General features: G+C 40.2%; 1 protein-coding gene and 1 long non-coding RNA gene across 3 annotated transcripts in view; both read left to right on the top strand.

Moving 5' to 3' along the window:
• The window catches only part of LOC308393841 (NACHT, LRR and PYD domains-containing protein 12-like), a 317,425-nt gene that overhangs the window by 225,283 nt on the left and 72,107 nt on the right, over nucleotides 1–20,035 (top strand). The gene's annotated exons all lie outside the window — the stretch shown is intronic.
• Nucleotides 11,575–16,428, top strand: LOC308394590. Of its 2 annotated transcripts, XR_013971245.1 has the most exons (5): nucleotides 11,575–11,705; nucleotides 13,635–13,726; nucleotides 14,453–14,610; nucleotides 15,036–15,093; nucleotides 16,015–16,428. It is a non-coding gene; the product is annotated as an uncharacterized lncRNA (long non-coding RNA). The 2 variants fall into 2 exon arrangements; XR_013971246.1 differs by lacking the exon at nucleotides 11,575–11,705 and having other exon boundaries at nucleotides 12,828–13,726.

Genomic DNA, 20,035 nt, shown 5'->3' with positions numbered 1-20,035 from the left:
ACTTTTCCCCATTTCAGCCCAAATCCTGCATCTTCCTGTTTCTGACTCCAGGCCAGCTCCACTAACACTTTCTCATCAGACACTGCCACCTAGTGGAGGAAGTCTTAGTTCCATTTGAAGCTTCAGATTACAGTTAGTTCCTTTACAAAGAGGTGGAGGTGGTGGGGCCACAGCACCATCATCACTGAGTGCCATAGGACACTTAACCTTTGTTTCCATATGCTGGGAACTTCCTGTTGTTCCAAGGAGGACTGGAAAATGTGTGAAAATCTCCCAGTCAGTTCCTCACAGCACACTTCAATCATTTCCCTCCCACAGCATCAGGACCAGGGCTTTTTCTCTCTTTGGTCCCACTAAGAGATTTCCACACAAACACCTCATCAGTGGGACTCTCAGAGCTACCAGCCCTTTGCTACAATCACAAAGCTCTTCATTGAAATCAATGATATCAAAGCTGGAATCAAATGAGTCCAAGTCTTCTGCTGATTCAGCATCACATTCATCTTTGCTCCTTGTTCTGCATCCCCACCATGGACTTCATTCCTTTCCAAGCCAGCCTTGAGTGTCCTTTATTCAGCTCATCCTCTGCTTTACTTTTACACCTGATTTTAGCTGCTTTATCTCTCTTTCAACAAGTTTCTGTGCCTCAATCTTTTTCTTCTCTCCCTCATAACAAGACAGCTTCTTCTGCCTGAGAACATGTTGGAGTGATTTACTAATCCAGGGCTGCTTATTGGGGAAAATACTTCCTGTTTTCAAAGTAATCCCCATTTTTCCCAGAAAGAAATGTAAGTAGAAATCGATGATCTAAGTGAGAACATGAGCCGTTAAAACGTCCCAGTGGGTGCAGTCAAAGCAGTCCCTCAGTCCCAGTATAGAGTCTTTGGTCCAGACTGGAACAACTGTGTGCCCAGTTTGAGCTCTCTCCAGTGCTGTGACCTGACAGACCCAGAGGGGCCATCACATCACATTTAGAAGCTCCCCTAATGGAGCCACAACACATGTCCAACACTTAGTCTGTCTTGTTGGACCAACTGGAAGAAATGATTCAAGGACTTAGTCACAGAACAGAGATTCAAATCTCCAAAATCCAACTGGCTGCATCAGGACATATAGTCTGAAACTCTGCACAGTTTCCTGTTTGAAGCTGCTTCCTGTTGGCTTCAGCTGTTTGGAGTTTCCATTTTCTAAACTTCTACATTCTGAACCTTCTTCAGCTCTGAACAGATGATGAAACACTGAATGATTTCAAGCTCACACTTTGTCTAATAAACTTACATCTTTCATTCTTTATACAGATTGGTCGACTGTGGTTTGTCAAAGATCAGCTGTGATTATCTGGCAGCAGCACTGAAGTCCAACCCCTCCCATCTGAGAGAGCTGGACCTGAGAGGAAACAAGCTGAAGGATCCTGATGTGAAGCAGCTGTCTGATCTTCAGCAGAGTCCAGACTACAGACTGGAGACTCTGGGGTCAGTAGAGTGATGGAGTGAGTGGGTGGTGCTGTCAGCAGTATTGTACTAAACACAGTCAGTATGAAACAAAGATCCAGTGTTTCCTGTAAAGCTGCAGCTTCTCAGTGAAGCTGTGAGAGGAGAATGGTGACAGGCTTCAGGATTGGACACAAACACTTCCTGTTTCTGACCTTTATGGTCACCATAGTAACAACTGACACGCTCTGATCAAACAGTGTCAACAGCCAATCAGCTCTCTGAACAAAGCAGCACGCAGACCAATGACTGCATTCATTTCCAAGTTTAAAGCAGTGAAGAACACAGTCTGTAGGTGAGGAAGAATTTAGTGAGAGCAGATGTTTGGATGGAATTCCTCCAGTTAACAGCTGGAACCGTCCATCTGGATTGTTGGGCTTGTTGTTGGGGTTCCTACAGAGCTCAGAGTGGACACACCAAGGTTCTTCTAATGAATGAAAGTCCAAACTCAAACTAGGAGGGAAAAACATTTTCATCAACTTCAATAAAAATCCAAAGATTAGAAAAAGTGAAGCAACAATGAGTCCTAGTACAGTCCCAGCACTGAAGTCCCTGCTGCTCTTTATACTGGATGTGCTGCATCACTGACTGACAGCTGATGAAGAGTCTCTGGAAACACTCGTTTATCTCCTCTGCTCTTCCTTCTTCTCTCTGCAGGTGGAGCTGGTGATGGTAAACAGGACGGTGTGTGTGCTGAGAGAGGAGGAGCTGTGTCCTGATGATCCAGAGAGGTTGAAGCAGCAGCAGCTTGTGTGTAGAGATGCTCTGACTGGGCCATGTTACTGGGAGGTGGAGAGGAGAGCTTCATCCAGCAGTGACTGACAGAGGAATGAGAAGAAGTGCAGATGACTGTCAGTGCTGCAGAGTGAACTGCTCTGAGAACAGCTCCACTGTCAGACACAATGTAGAGTCCAGCATCATCCCTGTGTGTCCCTCTGGATCTGACAGAGGATCATCAGTGTATCTGGACTGCTCTGCTGCTGCTCTGTCCTTCTACAGTCTCTGCACAGTCTCTGTCTGACTCTGGCTTCAGACCCTCCTGGATCAAACTCACCTGGAAAGACTTTCAAACATCACTCAATAGATTTGAATACAGAATATATTTGATATATACTGTAGATGTACTGTAGAGTTGCAGTTTGTCACTTGTAAATACAGTCTGTGAGCAGCTGTGAGCTGAAAGATCTTTCTAGAAACAGGAAATGTTTTCACTCTTCTGTTGCTTTTTCATATATTTCCACAACATTAATATTGATCCCACCTGTCTCACCTGTTTCATGCTTTTATACATAATAACAGGACACGTGTGATCTGAGCGCTGCTGTGGTTGCTATGCTGCACGTCTTCATTTAGATAACAGAGACATCTAGTGGTTCAGAGGGAGAACTGCAGGAGGTGGAGCTGTGTTTTAGCATGGAAAACTTTTTATCTTTTAGGCGCAGATACAAATATGACAAGTATCAGTGTGAGATACAAAAGGTCACATCAGTCAGCAGAGGGAACAGTGATCACACAGCAATGTAAGAATAGAAACATAACAGTGTCAGGGTTTATCCCGAACCGCTACATTTATTTTAATTTGCGTAGATTATTTAATCTTATATATAGTCCTGCTAGGTGTTCAGATGATTCTGTGGTAATAGCTTTGGATGCTGAAAAAGCTTTTGATCAGGTCGGGTGGCCGTATAAGTTTACTGTATTATGCAAATTTGGATTTGGTGATTCTTTTATCAATTGGATTAGAATTTTGTACAAAGGACCTATGGCCTCGGTAAGGACTAATAATGATGTATCAAACCCTTTTCGATTGCACAGGGGCACGCGAAAAGGGAGATCCCATTTCTCCTTTTATTTTTGCCCTGGCCCTAGAACCTTTAGCAGCTCGTATACGGCTAAGTTCTGATATACTACCGATTATACATCAGGGTATTCCTCATAAGTTCTCCACTTATGCTGATGACGTAGTCTTATTCATATCAAAACCTAAGACCTCGATCAGTCCACTATTGCAGCTTATTAACGAATTTGGCTCTCTCTCAGGGTATAAGATAAATTGGACGAAAAGTGAACTTATGCCTCTGTCGGATGGGGTGGACATGGCTTATCTGCATAATACTCCATTTAGAATAGCGCTAGATAAGTTTGAATGTCTCGGTATCACAGTCACATGTAACGTGTCACAACTTTTAAAGCAAAATTGGGATAGAAAAGTTAATCAATTGGAGAAGAATATTGAGTTTTGGATCACATTGCCAATTTCCATGGTAGGGCGGATTAATGCCATCAAAATGGTAGTTTTGCCCAGATTTTTGTACATCTTTCAGTCAATCCCAGTGTGCATTCCCCAGTCATATTTTAAAAAGCTGGAATCTATTGTATCCTCCTTTGTTTGGTCGGGTAAGGTTCCTAGAATTTCCAAAAAGCATCTTGTTAAACATAAGACTTGTGGTGGCCTTGGACTCCCAAATTTTAGATTATATTATATGGCTGCACACTTAAATATTTTTTCATTTTGGCGAAGGTGTACTCCAGGTGCTGATTTGGAAGGACAACCTTCATGGTTGATGATGGAACACCTGTCTTGTAGACCAACTTGTCTTCCAGCCCTGCTTAATAGCCCGATAAAAGTGAAGAATACACTATATGGCAGAAATCCTGTGATTCAAAATTCAATTAAGGTCTGGAACCAACTATTGGGCACAGTAAAGGCTCCTAAAATGTATTTGGATGCTCCAATATGTAACAATCATGCCTTCAGGCCTGGGCTGGAGGACATCACGTTTGTGACATGGCAGGGAAGAGGGATTTGTTCTCTCAAAGATATTCACATTGATGGACATTTTCCATCTTTTCAGCAATTGAGGGTGAAATTTAATCTTCCAAATTCACATTTTTTCAGATTTTTACAATTAAGACATTTCATCAAAGCATCTATTCCACAATACAATTTGATTCCTCGAAACTCAGTGCTTGACAGCTTCATATCAGTTGAGCCCTATACTAGAGGTGCTGTGTCTCGCTTTTACAGGGCCTTACTAGATATACAGTCCTTCATCTAATACTTTTAGGGAGCAGTGGCAGGAAGAACTGGGGGTGGATGTTACTGATGATCTCTGGCAAGAGTGCATTAAGAATATATATTGTAGTTCTATAAATGCTAGACATTGTCTGATCTAATTTAAGGTTGTGTATAGGTTGCATTTTTCTCCCACTAAAGTGGAAAAAATATATAAGAACGTTTCAGCCCTCTGTGTTAAGTGTTCAAGTGGTCGAGGAACTTTATCTCACCTTTTCTTTCAATGCCAAAAACTACAGCTTTTTTGGAATCATTTGTTTGATTTTCTGACCAAGGCCATTGGCAGGGAGGTCCCATGTACCCCCTTTGCAGCATTGTTTGGGGTGTCTGAACCGGGATGGGCAAGAGACAAGACAGAGACGCAGGTTGTGTCAATGACCACACTTGTGGCTAGAAAGCTGATACTTCTCTGCTGGAAGTCTGATAAACCTCCTACCTTTGAAATGTGGTTGAGAGAATTTGGAAATGTACTCCATCTGGAGAAAATCAGGTTTACCTTGTCTAACCGAGAGAGTGTGTTTTATAAGATTTGGCAACCAGTCATTAGCCTGATAAACTTAAGTGAAATATACTCTGTCTTAACATTTATGTATGCTGTATTACCACCTTGTTGACTTGCCGTCCACCTTCTATTGTGTTCTTTTGAAGGTGATAGTTGTATACTGCTCAATTATAAAATCAATAAAAATATATTGAAAAAAAAAAAAGAAACATAACAGTGAATCTGGATATGTATACAGATGGAAGCAAACAAACAGGATGTAACACTACATTAAAGCCACAAATGGGAAGAAAACAAAGCCAAAGGAAAATATATTTGATCTCAGGAATCCAAATCAGATGCTTTAGAGCAGGGGTCGGCAACCCTGGGCACGCGTGTCACAGCTGCCACTTGAAGGGTTAACTGATGGCACGACCATAGCTGGACTGGCCATCGGGCATACTGATGGTGATTTTTCGTTTTTATGAACCGATGATGTTTTTTTATGTTTTTTTTTATTTTTTGTAACGGTATAAACAATGAGAGGTGGTGGATTGGCTGGATGCTGGTTGATTTCTAAAAATAAGTCAGTTGTTTGGTGGTGGCTGTGGCGGAGCTTCCACAGAGGCAGCAGGTGGATGAGGGAAGATGAGGGAGGAGGAGGAGAGACCCGAGGCGGCCGCCGGTCCGAGTGTCAGGTGAACTGAACTTCAGGTAAGAAGTTATGACCTACAGTCTGTCTGGGTCAGATATAAACCAAGTTTAGGTGCAGTTTATTTTCCTTGTGCTGACTTTTTACAGTCAGTTACAATAACTCGTACTGCTACTAGCTAGCATGACGGAGTTTCTATACAGCTGGGTGGTGCTATGATGTTACTGACAGTGAACTTTACAGTGGCTGCAAAAGTATTCGGCCCCCCTGAACTTTCCCACATTTTGTCACATTACAGCCACAAACATGAATCAGTTTTATTGGAATTCCACGTGAAAGACCAACACAAAGTGGAACGAAAATCATACATGATTCCAAACATTTTTTACAAATAAATAACTGCAAAGTGGGGTGTGCGTAATTATTCTGTCATGGAAAAACACACTGCCATCAGCTTCTGTTTTGTTTTTGTCAAAATCACTGTAATATAATCACTGTACCTTTATATACATGTGACTTATATTAATGCTGCTGCCCTCTTGTGGCTAAAGTGTAATTATGTTCTTGTTATTAGGGAAAACATTTGAGAGTAACATGACAAGTGAGTCAGCACTTGGCATGTTAAAAAATCCTAATTTTTATGTCATCAGTTATAGTTGCATGTATTCATTATCATAATTTAACCTTTAATATTAATGTCTTAAATTGATTTTACTTAAACTAGCAATAATTTTATGGTTGTATTAAATACATACATAACTAATGAATTAATTATTTCAGTAATTAATTAAAAAATGTACATAATTAATTTATGAATATCCATAGACCTTCTATGGGAAAGAACAGATGCAATATTAGAAAAGGTCCACTCAGTATTTGCATCAGTCCACTCAATTCATACAACATTTTGTGAACAGCTTCATAGGTCTAATTTCCGAATCTAAAATCTTCTTCGAATGAAACATCAAGCATCAATAGCAAGAGTGAAAGAGTGAAAGATGGCGGATGTAGCAGGTGGTGGTGCAGACCTAGCTCTGACTTTCAAACGGTCACGATTAAAACCATCCATCCATCCATCCATTCGCTTCCGCTTATCCTTTTCGGGGTCGCGGGGGGCGCTGGAGCCTATCCCAGCTGTCATAGGGTGAGAGGCATAATTATCACGTTCGTACAATATAGGATCACGTTCGTACAATATAAATATTATATTGTACGAAGGTGATAATTATGTATATTGTAATAACGTGATATTATGTTGTTCAAACGTGAAAAGTATATTGTACAAACATGATAGTATATTGTACAAACAGGAAAAGTATCTTGTTAGAACAATAAACCTTTCACGTTATAACGTGATACACTTGTATTTTTCTTTTGCCTGGGTGGCAGCTCTACGCTTCCGTATCATGCACTCTGACAGGCTGACTAATGCACTGTCACAGCTTCAATACCAACAGATAGCTGTTGAGAACAATGAGAACATGTGACTTGTTTTTGTTACGTAAATAAACTGCCCACAAAACACATAGTGCCTTAGAAATTCTCCTGAAGAAATTTTAACACAATTTTAGATGTGTTTAGTCCGTTGATAACAAACTAAATTTTTCCCCCCTTTGAAGCAGTTAACTTGTGTAAGTGTGAACGCCGTAATCACACAAAAACAACTGCACCAAGACCCTTTGGAGAAGGTGATGTTTGTCCGGTTCAAAACAAACTCCAGCGTTTATAGTGGGAATGTGATGCAATCCAATTGCAACTTTGAGAACAAAGAACCTTCTTCCTGTATTTAATATGTCGCTGCTGCCACAGACACATCTGATCAATAAGCACATTAAATGTTCTAATGCGGTTTGTAGTCATGCATTTTTAGTTCACTTGGAGTTTTTTCTATGTCAAATGAAACCATAGAAAAACACTACAAGCTTACAAACCCATGAGCTGAGTAAACAAATGACAGGTGCGAAAACACCCTTAAGGTTTAGCTGAGCACTAAGTATGAAAGCCAGAGTACCAGCTAACCGTGAGATAAGTTAGTGCCAGATTTGTGCAACTTTTTGCATTCACTTTATTTATGTATTTGAACATTTTTAAAACTGTATGGTCAAAGTTCAAGAGAGATTAGCCAGTGCCACTCATGAAGTAAAATTTAAAAAAAAAATCATGTACACCCCTCCAACATTAAATTTATTGGTATTATATGGCGTTGGGTTGGAGTATACAGGATTGTCTAGTTAGTATCTGTTGGTGTGCTCCAGACATTTTCATTCCCGTAAGTTATAGATATGTTCATATCACTCTTTATCCGGTCTTTAAGTCTGATGTCACTAGTTGTGTCTGGGCTCAAACTCCGCTGCACGTCCATAAATCACAGGATCACTGTGGCATCACTGAGAGTTGAAAAACTGTCTAAAGTCTTTCATCTGTAATAAAATGATCAGCGTTCTGCTCTACCATGTGTAACAATTGAGTTTATCATCCAGGCATCCATGAAAATGAAACGGAATATATGACATTTAACAGAGTTAGAAATTAGCAGGAAGTTAGCTCGCTAGCTTCCATCTAAATGAGGGATTTCTGAAACAAATTCAAACGTACAGCTCTGCTATCACTTCCAACATAAATGAAGACAGAAAACTAAACAGCAGTGACGTTTGTAGGGTACTGTGAGTAAAATGCGTTTGATTTTCTCCCGAACATTCAAATTAGTGCAATCATAAATTCCTTCATGAGGTGCAAATTAGAGTGAGAACATGTGGAGGCTCTGGCTACGTTCACACTGCACGCGAAAACGCATCAAATCCGACTTTTTTGACCGTATGCGACCCATATCCAATCATGGTATGACGGTGTAAAAACAGCCAAAATCTGATATTTTCAAATCCGATCTGGGTCACTTTCATATGTGGTACTTAATCCGATACATATCTGATGTTTTAGAAAGCAACTGCTGTTTGAATGGTCATGTCACCTTAAATCCGTCTTTTATTTCACTGACACAAAACATATGCCAATTATCAGAGCTGGAGAAGACATTGAGAACACACGAGCGCTTCGTGTGCATCCCGTGCAGATATTAGTGAAACTGTTGGGAAGACAACGTGAACATTTTATTTGTACTGTATAATCTGCAGATTCTGACAGAAATCTGCAACTATCCTTTGAAGCACCGCTCCTCTCTAAAACAACAATAAGGATCATTATTAGGCCATATATAAATAACAAAATAACTTAAAGCAAAATTGGACAACGTAAAGTCTGAAACAAGTCTTTATATTAAGGCCATCAGTCAAACAATGCTGTTTGGTCTGGATCTAAACAGAGCGCGTTGTGTGTGACGTCTGCTTTTGCGTATGCGGGCCACTTTGAGGGTCCATAAAGGAGCGCGTTTGCTCTGTCTCTCTTTATTCTGACATTTAACTAATTCAAAAGATATTTCAATATTTATCTAAAACAAAAGTTTACTCTAAATTGATGTTGTACAGTAAAAATGTTTTATGTTTTCTCCCTAAAGTGTATGTAAATATCTGGTTACAAATGTGAATATCCTGCTGTGTATTGAAATCCCTCTTGTTTTGCATAGAAATATACTGAACAACATACAAAGCATAATATATAAAATAACATTTACAAGTTTTTTCTTTGAAAGAAGCCTCTAATGTCCATTCTTATATTTCAGTACATAACTGAAACCGATTTAGTCGGGGAGGGTAAGAACTGAAAATATGAAATAAACACACATAAGCTAAGACTCTCTAAAAAAATAGCACTTGTTCAGCTTTTCATTTCGCCATTTGTTGATTTACTTGAAGAGCAATTAACGTAATATTGGTCAAGTGATCAGTTTGATATCAATCTTTCGTGATGCACCGTCATATTTACATTATTTGTACGGTGCGAATGATTTGCTTTGGTACCTGGTCAAACTTCAGCTCTCCTTAGTATGGCTGGCTCCGTTTCTCCAACAGCGCACTCACTGCTGGCAGCAGCTGCCCCCTCGCTCAGTCGCTTAGTGCCTGAGCTCGGATCATACTTGAAACTTGTGCGTTACCACATCACAGCAGCCCTACCCAGCAGCCTTGACCCACACCAGTTTGCCTACAGAGCAAACCGATCGACAGAGGACGCCATAGCAACAGCACTCAATGTAGCATTAACACATCTGGGGAGGCAAGGAAGCTATGTGCGTATGCTCTTTGTGGATTATAGCTCGGCATTTAATACCATTCTTCCATACAAACTGGACGCCAAGCTAAAAGACCTAGGGCTTCCTCACAGCACCTGTAAGTGGATCAATAGCTTCCTCACCGACCGCAGACAGAGAGTGAGAGTGGGACGTTACACATCTCCAGCCCTAAATCTAAGCACTGGGTCGCCACAGGGCTGCGTGCTTAGTCCACTGCTCTACTCGCTTTACACACACGACTGCACCCCCGCCCACCAGAGCAACACCATTGTAAAGTTCGCAGATGACACTACTGTGGTGGGGCTCATATCTGGGGGAGATGAGTCTGCCTACAGAGATGAGGTGGAGCGGCTGTCTTCATGGTGCAAGGATAACAACCTTCTCCTAAACACGAAAAAGACCAAAGAACTCATAATTGACTACAGAAGACACAAGACAGAAATCCAACCACTAATCATCAGCGACGACTATGTGGAGAGGGTGGCAGACTTCCGCTTCTTGGGAGTCAGCATAGAGGGAAACCTATCCTGGAGTGTGAATACCTCTGAGCTACTGAAAAAGACACAACAGAGACTGTACTTTCTGAGAGTGCTTAGGAAGAACAACATCACACAGAGACTGCTGGTGTCTTTCTACAGAGCCTCCATCGAAAGCATACTAACGTACTGCATAGGCATATGGTACGCTAGCTGCACAGTGGCTCAGAGGAAAGCACTCCAGGGAGTAATCAACGCTGCCCAAAGGACAATCGGCTGCCCTCTCCTCAAACTGAAAGACCTACACAGTTCCCGCTGCCTCAAAAGAGCCCATAACATCATAAAGGACACCTCACACCCTGGACACTCCATGTTCGAACTGCTGCCTTCAGGTAAACGGTATAGAACAACATACACAAGGACTAACAGACTCAAACACAATTTCTACCCAATTGCAATATCATGTCTCAATGCTACTAAAAGTAGATGACTTTCATTGCCCCTGTTGTCATTTGTGCCCTTGATGTTGGAATGCTTTCAGACATGTTTTGTTGGATGCGCTAACAAATTGACTGAGTGATTGATTGTTTGAGTGATATATCAACTAGGTCGTATGTTGAGTGTCTGTATGGGGCCTTAGGCCTGGATTGCTTGGGTGTATTTACTGTATGAGAACACTGTATTTTATATGTATTTCTATCTTTTATATCATATCTATTATAGTTTTTAAGTATTTATCTTTCGTGATGTTGCACTGACCGGAGACATCTTTCAATTTCATTGTACTTGTGACAATGACAATAAAGAATATTCTATACCAATATCAGGGGGGATTCACGCACAGTCCTAAATTCCCACAGTGTGCACTATGTGCTTCGAATATTGTGTGTACTTTTTGTTTTATACACTTGTCAGCCAGGCATCTAACTATGAAAAAATTACACTCCAAAAGACCCCGGGCTTCTGACAAAACAACCCGGGCTTAAGCCCAGTAAGCCACCCCCACGCTCCGCCCCTGCTGAACACAATAAATTATATAATGTAAACAACTACCTGAAAAACAGGTAGAACGATGCTTTTGTATCGTTTATTGCATTTATGGAGGGAGTGATGTATGCTGGGTAATGGCACAGCTAGCGACTGGGTGACTTTATTCACCCGCTCGGCTGTTATCAGTCCATACAATGGGCGTTATAAGCACAAATCAGTCCCATAGATATGGGCCATCTCCTGCTAGATTGTTCAGAAGGTTGTTATCATCCATCCAGATGGAGGATCACTAACAGGAGCGTGGAAGACTCCAGAATCCACTCTGGCTGGAATCCGGTGGATATGCAGTGTGTACAGGTAAGACCATTTAAACCACAGGTGTCGAACTCCAAGCCTCGAGGGCCGGTGTCCTGCAGGTTTTAGATGTGTCCTTGATCCAACACAGCTGATTTAAATCACTAAATTACCTCCTCAACATGTTTTGAAGTTCTGCAGAGGCCTGGTAATGAACTAATCATTTGATTCAGGTGTGTTGACCCAGGGTGAGATCTAAAACCTGCAGGACACCGGCCCTCGAGGCTTGGAGTTCGACACCACTGATTTAAACGGACAGCATTTATAGAATGACTATTAAAAGTCTGCGAGTGTCAGTAATGTTAATGTGGTTATGTTAGTAATACACCGAGTGCTAATATAACAGCTTTAAGATGCATTTGTAGATATTATTACGCGTTTTACCGTCTTTATGGTGCTAGCTTAAAGTTACGGTGTAAACGTTAGCTTATATTGGAGTAAAGCTGTTACTGTTTAAACGATGTTAGCACAGAAATATTAGCTTCTGTTGTTAGATTTGTATTGTTGATTGTTATTTATGCTTAGAAATATTTACTTATATATGCTTAGAGTTTTGTAATTAGTTGTAGATTGGTAGAGGGTTTGATCCTTGATAGTCTGCAAACTTTGTGTGTATTAGACAGCACTCTGGGAGCATGAGAGGTCGTACCGTGTCTTATTGTTTTATGGTAAGATTAACGTAGTTGCGTCTGTTCTAGTCTAAGTGCTCTTTGTTTAGATGAACTGCAGGACTTCCTCACCGTGTTATCTAGGGTGAACCATCTAGGGTGAGGGGGAGGCTACCCTCTTCCTGACCAAGGATGTTTGACCCTTTGATCAGCAGTACACACACACACACACACAGGCAAGGTACTCTTTGTGTGTATGTAGACGTCATATGTTAATGAACCTATGCATATTCATGTAACCACAATAAAAGGAGTGCTATGGGGAGCCTGGCTGAGAGTCTGATGGAGGTCAAGTGGTGGGACGACACTTGGCTCTAGGCAGGTCTCTCTCATGCATGAGTAAACCAGAGAACTTTGGTGCCTTGTGTCTTGCTTTGCTGTGTAATTATATTGTCTTCAACGTTCCAGCGAATAGGTTCAAGCTACAAACCTATCATCTGTCATGACTGATGAAGTTACTAGTTAATAAAGTTTCCAGTAAAGTGTTTAATCGCAGCCACAGACTGACAGCAAATATCTCGATTAGCTTCAGTGCATCTGTAATAAATATGTGCAAGTTTCAGTGCTTCGTTTAAACTGTATGATACTTATACTGACCCAGGGTCAGTGTAAAATACAATCCTAGCTGTGTGAACAAAGCCTGGCTGCTTTAATCCTGCATGACAAACCTCAGGATGCAGGTTATTATTACTCTTTCCTGCTGGCACACCTGTCACACCTGAGAGTCAGCTAGAAACTCACAGTGACGTGGACATCATGCAAAGACTGCCAGACTCTGTAATACTGCAAATGATCAGTGACTCAGGTTATCACTAAACTTTAAACGGCACCTCTGTGTCTCTGTGTGCTGAACATCTAGGATTGAGTCAGGCTGCATTGACTGTGGGACTTTAATGTGTTAAAAGCAGGTTGAAGACGGCTCAGAAACATTTGAAGATTAAAATTTAGCATTATGGCTGCTGGTGGTTTGTAAAGCCTCTACTCAGCTGTATTTTTGTTACTAATTTATGTTTGTTGTTGTTTAACACAGATTTCAGAAGAGCAAATATGCTTAATAGTTTAACTAGATTTCATTTGTCAGTGTGGGACTGCTGAGTCACCTGAAGAACTCATTTCATTCATTCTCCACATGATGTTCATTTACAGAAATGTTTCACAGGAACTGATTTCTCCCAAAGGGTGAACTAGTGTGTTTCCATAGATTACCTCTGTATGAATGTACTTCTTAAATGAAGGCAAGTGTTTGTCCTTTTTTGTTCCTCAGGTACAGTACGTGATATCAAGGGCAGGCGGTCATCACTGGGGGTAGACAAGAAGCAGACGTACTTCCAAGAGGGAGCTGCAGTGAGGTCAGAGGTCAGAATCTGAAACAGCTCAGGTTTATAGTTTAGAGGTTATAAAAAATCAAAATGTATTATTTAAAGAAACCTTTAAATAATAGTCATAATTATGATTATTATAAGAAATATCAAACATTTAAGTGGATTTTCTGTTACACATATCGTGTTAGCCCTGCAATAAACTGGCAGCCTGTCTTTGTCCTGTATCAGCTGGGATAGGCTTCATCCTCCTGCAACCCTGAATTGGATACATTGTATTCCAATTATGTAATCTGATCATTTACAAACTCGAGGTATCTAATCAAAATGTAAGTAATAATTATAAAATGGGAAAGCAGAAATAAGTGTGACATAAATGTAAATGTGTGAGCTGACATAGAGGACAGCTACATGCAGTCTGAAAAACCTTTGTTGTCAAGTTTGCAGGTATATCAGCACGAGACATTCTTACATAGAAGAGACATTAAAGTCTCTGACTCAGTGAAGCATTATTGGTCCCGTCTGTTTGGATAAATATAGTAAGTTGATGTATGTGCATTTATTGACACATTTTCTTAAGTGCTTATCCAGTTCAGGATCACAGTGGAGCTGCAGCTGGATATGTTCACTAAATAAACCTTACAAAAGTTCACAATAAACCTGCATCCATGTACGTTGTTGTCCACAGGATGAGAAAATCAAGCTGGAAGACTGTGGAACATGTTAATAAATGTTTGTGTGTTTATGTCTGTGTCTTTCACAGGAGGCGCTGGAAGGTTTCCCTAATAGTTCCTGGTGAATCAAAGCAGAACCATAAAGGTTGCTGGACTACATGATGGCCTTACCCCTGAGCAGCCATCCTGTTAAAGGAGGAACCAGTTAGAAGCTGTTTTCAAAGTAGCTGAGCAGATTTAATCTCAAGTAAGCGATTAACTGTTTGTTTGTTTGTTCTGCCACTTAAAGAGCATTTAAGGACGTCTTTCGAGTGTCCAGTTGAATTAATTCTACTGGCTCTCATGGTCATTTGTTATTATAGACATATTTTTCATGTTCATCCAGCTATTTAGTAAATTCTATCTATTTAGTAATATCCGTCAGCTATAAAATGTAATATAAATATAGAAATATCTAAATATCTCCTGCCCTTTATGTTTTAATGATGTAAGTCTGTTATCGTGTTACATTAGCATTCCTCACATATCAATGAGATGCTGTACAGTACAATCCTACTGACGCAGCAGAGGGATAACGACGGCTATTCAACATCGTTACACGACACATTCGAGCTGCATGACGCAGACAAAGTGACTAAATCATCTTTTTGTGGTTTATTGTCTTCAAACCAGCAGACAAAGCCGATGGCAGAAGATGTCAGAGAAGAACTTCAGGCCGTGGACTGAAAAGGTCTTTTTTTCTTGTTATCAAAGACATTTGGAGTGACGGCTTCTACAAGTGGTTGTGCTGAAGTAAAGCTTACAGTCTAAGAAATCACAGTGTTGATATTCAGCACAAAGAGAAAAGCTCACTTGTTTGAATTTATTTACAATCATAGTTTTATAAATTCTGACTGTAAACAGCTGTTACAGCTTTGATATTGTTTGACACTCGATATCAGGTTTAATTTAAAGGTTTCTGTGTCCCAATGAGCCATTTACACTGACCAGTGTCAGTCTAACTGTAACACATTCATTATTTAGATTCAACAAAGAAATAACTGAATGTAAAAATGGCAGCCCTCAGGCAGGTTTATAGAGATATATGCATGCATTATGAAATTTATGTATCCCAGATAATTGTTATTCATCTAGTCATGGCAGACCTACCTCTTCCTCCCAAGTTAACTGCAACCCAAAAGAACTAGTGGGGCTATTTACACACTCACAACCAGTGTGGGGTAAAAAGAGCCACAAAAAGCTGTCAGCCACAGATGTGCTAGAAGAGTTAGAAACTCTACTTATGGAGAAACTTTCTAAGTCTAACAGAGGACAGGAACTCCTGCCCAAATAACATGATATAACCCCACATACAGCCCAGCCATAAAATGAACCAAGTCATTTAGTTAAAGACAGCATGGGACCAAATGCATGTAACCAGCCTGCACCAACCTGGCATTTCTTCCTCCTGAATTAAATGAATGAATGGATGAAAGTTAAATGACTACAAACCTAAAGCCACTAGTTCCCACACTGGAGCTCCCTGACACTGTGTGTTAACCGTATTTAGCTTGTATCAACAGTTGTAACAGGCTAAGCCACCTGAGACACTGCATTGAATTTGTTCCTGTCTTAATGGTTTCAGCTCAGATGTTCTGCTTTTTCCTTTCAGTAGATCAAAGCAGCTCCTTCTGCTTCCAATTTAGAAGAAGAAGGCGAAGGCTTCAGCGAAGTGGCGTTCATGGTCTCAGTGAACAGTCACGGTCACACACTGCATGTGGTTTTAAAAGCAACATGTCTGTTCACCACAACAATGGAGATGTGTAATATTAGTGCAGCTACGGTTTGTTCTTGAACATCAGTTCTGTTTTCTACTTTGATCACTTAGACCAAAAAAGTGTTGTTTTCAGATTCTTTCTTTTACATCTATAAAGCACCTGCTCATTTTTTATTACAATTAGTTTCACATAAATGTTAGTGTTTCCTTTATGATCTTTTAATGCTTACACTACACTGTACATGTCTACATTAGAGACATTTCTGTTACCTGTTTCTGTTGACTCAGAGTTGTGAAATGTTCTTTTATTTGATGCACAATATGAAGCTCATAATTTTCTTACAAATAAAACTCTAATGACAAACATGAACAGCTGTGCTTATTTCTGAGACATGAGTTTTTGAATGTGTTGATATTTAGACAGTGTGCATCTGTCTGCTGAAACTGTGATGGTGAACCTGAGGTGATGGTGAACAGAAGGCAAATATATATCAATATAAAACAATATTAAAGTAATGTCTTTACCCTCTGCAGCGTGTGGACGCTGTGCACGCAATCACCTTATTCGCTGTAGTAAACGTGCACCGCTAGCTCACGTGACTGACTGTCTCCATGGTTACATCGTATATTATTAGCTATGTAAACAGCTTCCAAAGATACCGCCATAGATCTCTGCAGCTGTAACACTTTCACACTTTGCAAATCATTTCACGTGTTTGATAGTTATGAAGACAGAATATGTTTTTAAGTTCATGCTAGGCGGTTGCTATGGTGGTTGCTGTGGACTTGGGTGGACCGCATCCGATTCCTGTTATTAGCTGTCCGCCGTAGGAAGGCTGCGTTCCACTTACAAGTAGTGACAGTCGCCGCAACTCGAACTCAAACCCCGCTTTGTTCTTTAATTATAGGCCTTTTATAGCCGTTCATGACACGCACACACACACATAAAGCACTTTGCCTCACCATGAGAATGCAAGTTTACCTAACCTAACCTTAAAGTATCTGATATAGGATAGAAAAATGAAGCAACCAGAGATTTAATGATGAAGACTCTGGGTTCTGTAGTTCACGTTTTACAGTCCTGAATGACTCTTTGCATATGATTTATTGAAGAGGACTTTAGATGCACTTTACATTTAGACTGTTGCTGTTTCATTTTTTACATTGTTGCGGTGTTATGTCATGAATAAGGTTCACCTGCTGGGGGTTTGATGGATCAGCTGGAGAATACAGTCAAAGACAGACTTCATTCATCATATGCAAGAATCCTAGTTGGATTTTTGTTGTCACTCATGTTTTTGAACCAAATATTGAAAACAATTCTGACAGACTGGATACCTGGTCAGGTGTACATTACCTTGTACTCAAGCATCAGAGCCCTGCCCCACCATGAGCCTGGGTGGATACGTGGTTATAATATAAAAGGACCAATACTGAATATTTCATGAAAATTGAATTATAATACAAATTAGTAATAAGGGTTTCTCTGCGCCCTTATCTACCCCATACTCAAAGAGCTGCGGGCAGAGAGGGTAACAGGAGAGGATGGCACTGAAGAGAAGATGCTCGGTTTCTGGAGTCTCCTGGTCCTGTCAGTAGGATGCATCTGCTGTCTTCTCGTGGATGCTCACCTACCTTGACTCGTTCCAGCCTGGTATGGATTTCCCAACACTGCGGACAGTGGCCCACGTCAGAGACGTTTAATATTGATTACATATGTCTGAATTGCTAACCCTAACCCTAGCTCAACAGACCACAATGCCCTGGACTGTCAGTATTATTACATGCTGTGAACATAAGTAGCTTTGATCACAGTTCATGTTGTAAAAGAGAAGGAATATTGGAAAGAAAGATCAACATTGTGATCTTATTTCTTCCAAACTGACCAGAAACATGCTTGTCAGACTCTCACAGCAAAGGATCAGACTCACTGTGCATGACGGCTCAGGCCAATGATGTCTGTTAGATTGTCAGCTGTTTAGTGCTTCTGTACAGTGAGGGTCACCGTCTCTATTTCAGAATAATTAATATGCGGAAAACACTAAAAGTTGATTGTCTTCCAATATTCTAGCATAATTAAAAAACGTTGACTTTGTAAGTACATATTATTAGTCCTAATGCCAGTATGAGTCTTCATAACTCCTGCTTTGAAATACTGAACTTTAAAATTTACCTGATGAAAGATCATTTACAGTGGCACTCTGTCAGGATCATTCTGACTGTAAGATCACTGTATTAATCTGAATCCTTCTGAAATGTGCTGTGAATGAATGCTGATGCAACTCACTGTGGGAAAGCTGTTAATAAAAGGAATCTGTGACACATGCAACACATTCACAGAGGAAGACGACACAAAGGGAGGACACGCAGAGGCTGTGTTGAAGTCAGAAATCCAAATCTTTATTAAAAAACAGGCGGCGGTAACAAACAGGAAGACAAGCAGTCCATCAAACAGTCTACAGGGTCAAACATACAGAGAATTCAAACAGCAGTAAAAAATAACTGGACACTGAAAAACTTAAAGCAATGTGTGACGCAATAAAAGGAAGCAGCGCAGTATATTCACTGAATTATCATCAATTACAAAAGAGAAAAACGACGATTTCTAAGGATTATTTTCTTAAATGCAGTTAGAGTGTGGCAGAGGTGGGACCAAGTCATTGTTTTGCAAGTCTCAAGTAAGTCTCAAGTCTTTATCCTCAAGTCTCAAGTCAAGTCTCAAGTAATGTCAGGCAAGTCAGAGTCGAGTCTCAAGTCACTGGTGTAAAAGTCCGAGTCAAGTCACAAGTCTGAAACTTTGAATTTCAAGTCCTTTCGAGTCTTTAAAAAAAACAAAACGAAAAAATAATGTTGCAGTTATGCTAAATGTAAATATTAGACCATGTAATTTTTAAATCTGTGTTTTTCTCAACACATGACAAAATAGTGAACTTAGAAAATATACACAAATTGTAAAATTGCACCTCTTTAAAATGCAGCTCAATTAAACCTAGCTCCAAGAATAATTTTCACCGACAGTTCTGAGATAAGCTGCATGTTATTCTTGGATGCGGTTGTAGGACCAGCTTTAAAATCGCATGACAAAAATATCATACACATTAAAAAAAACTGTATCACCAACGTAGCCTGGACAACATTTGCTAGTTAGATGAAGTCAGCTATCTCATCGTAGCATATTTATATGCATATTTATAATTATACGCTTCTTGGAGTGAGCGCATACACTCATGAAGTTTAGTAACTTCAGGTCACTGCAACAAGCCCAGGTACAGTTTACCGACGGATGGGTGCAGGACCTTGAAATGCACCGTGTAGAACGAAAGACCATCGTACATATCATAAGTTTACCAGTCTCACAAATCGTCATCATAAATACACATTCGTTAACCGTTTATTAATAGGACCTTTGAGCTCAACGGTAATTAATTAGTAGTGGAAATAATTTCTGGTACCCATCACAGAAATGTAGCAGTGACAACAATACTGTATGCTGTAATCGTACTGGGCAATTAGTCATACAAAAAACCTGTTTTATCCTGTGAATAAAAGTATATGTTTTTGTCAATGTACCATAATAACAGAAGCGAAACGCAATATTGTGTCAGGACAATTCACTATTTATGCACAATAAATAAAGGAGCATAGCGCGACCATTTCTGTTCAGCGCCAGACTTGCTTGTAACCTATATCACCAATTATGTTATGAAAATGACGTATTAACTACTAAAAAACACTGACCTTCGTGTAAATGCTTGGAGCAGACTAACCTGTGAGCTGGAGGGTTCTGGGACGTTATATTTGATCTTTGAATGGCTGCAATCCAGGCCATCCGTCGCCTCTTTGTTACTTCGGAAACATGGCTCGAACAATTTCTCTTCAACGACGTAATCCGATAACAACCGATCTCTTTACCCGT

This window comes from Rhamphochromis sp. 'chilingali' (genome assembly GCF_963969265.1).
Source record: "Rhamphochromis sp. 'chilingali' genome assembly, chromosome: 1".
NCBI lineage: Eukaryota > Metazoa > Chordata > Actinopteri > Cichliformes > Cichlidae > Rhamphochromis > Rhamphochromis sp. 'chilingali'.
This window is presented reverse-complemented; position numbering and strand designations above follow the sequence as displayed.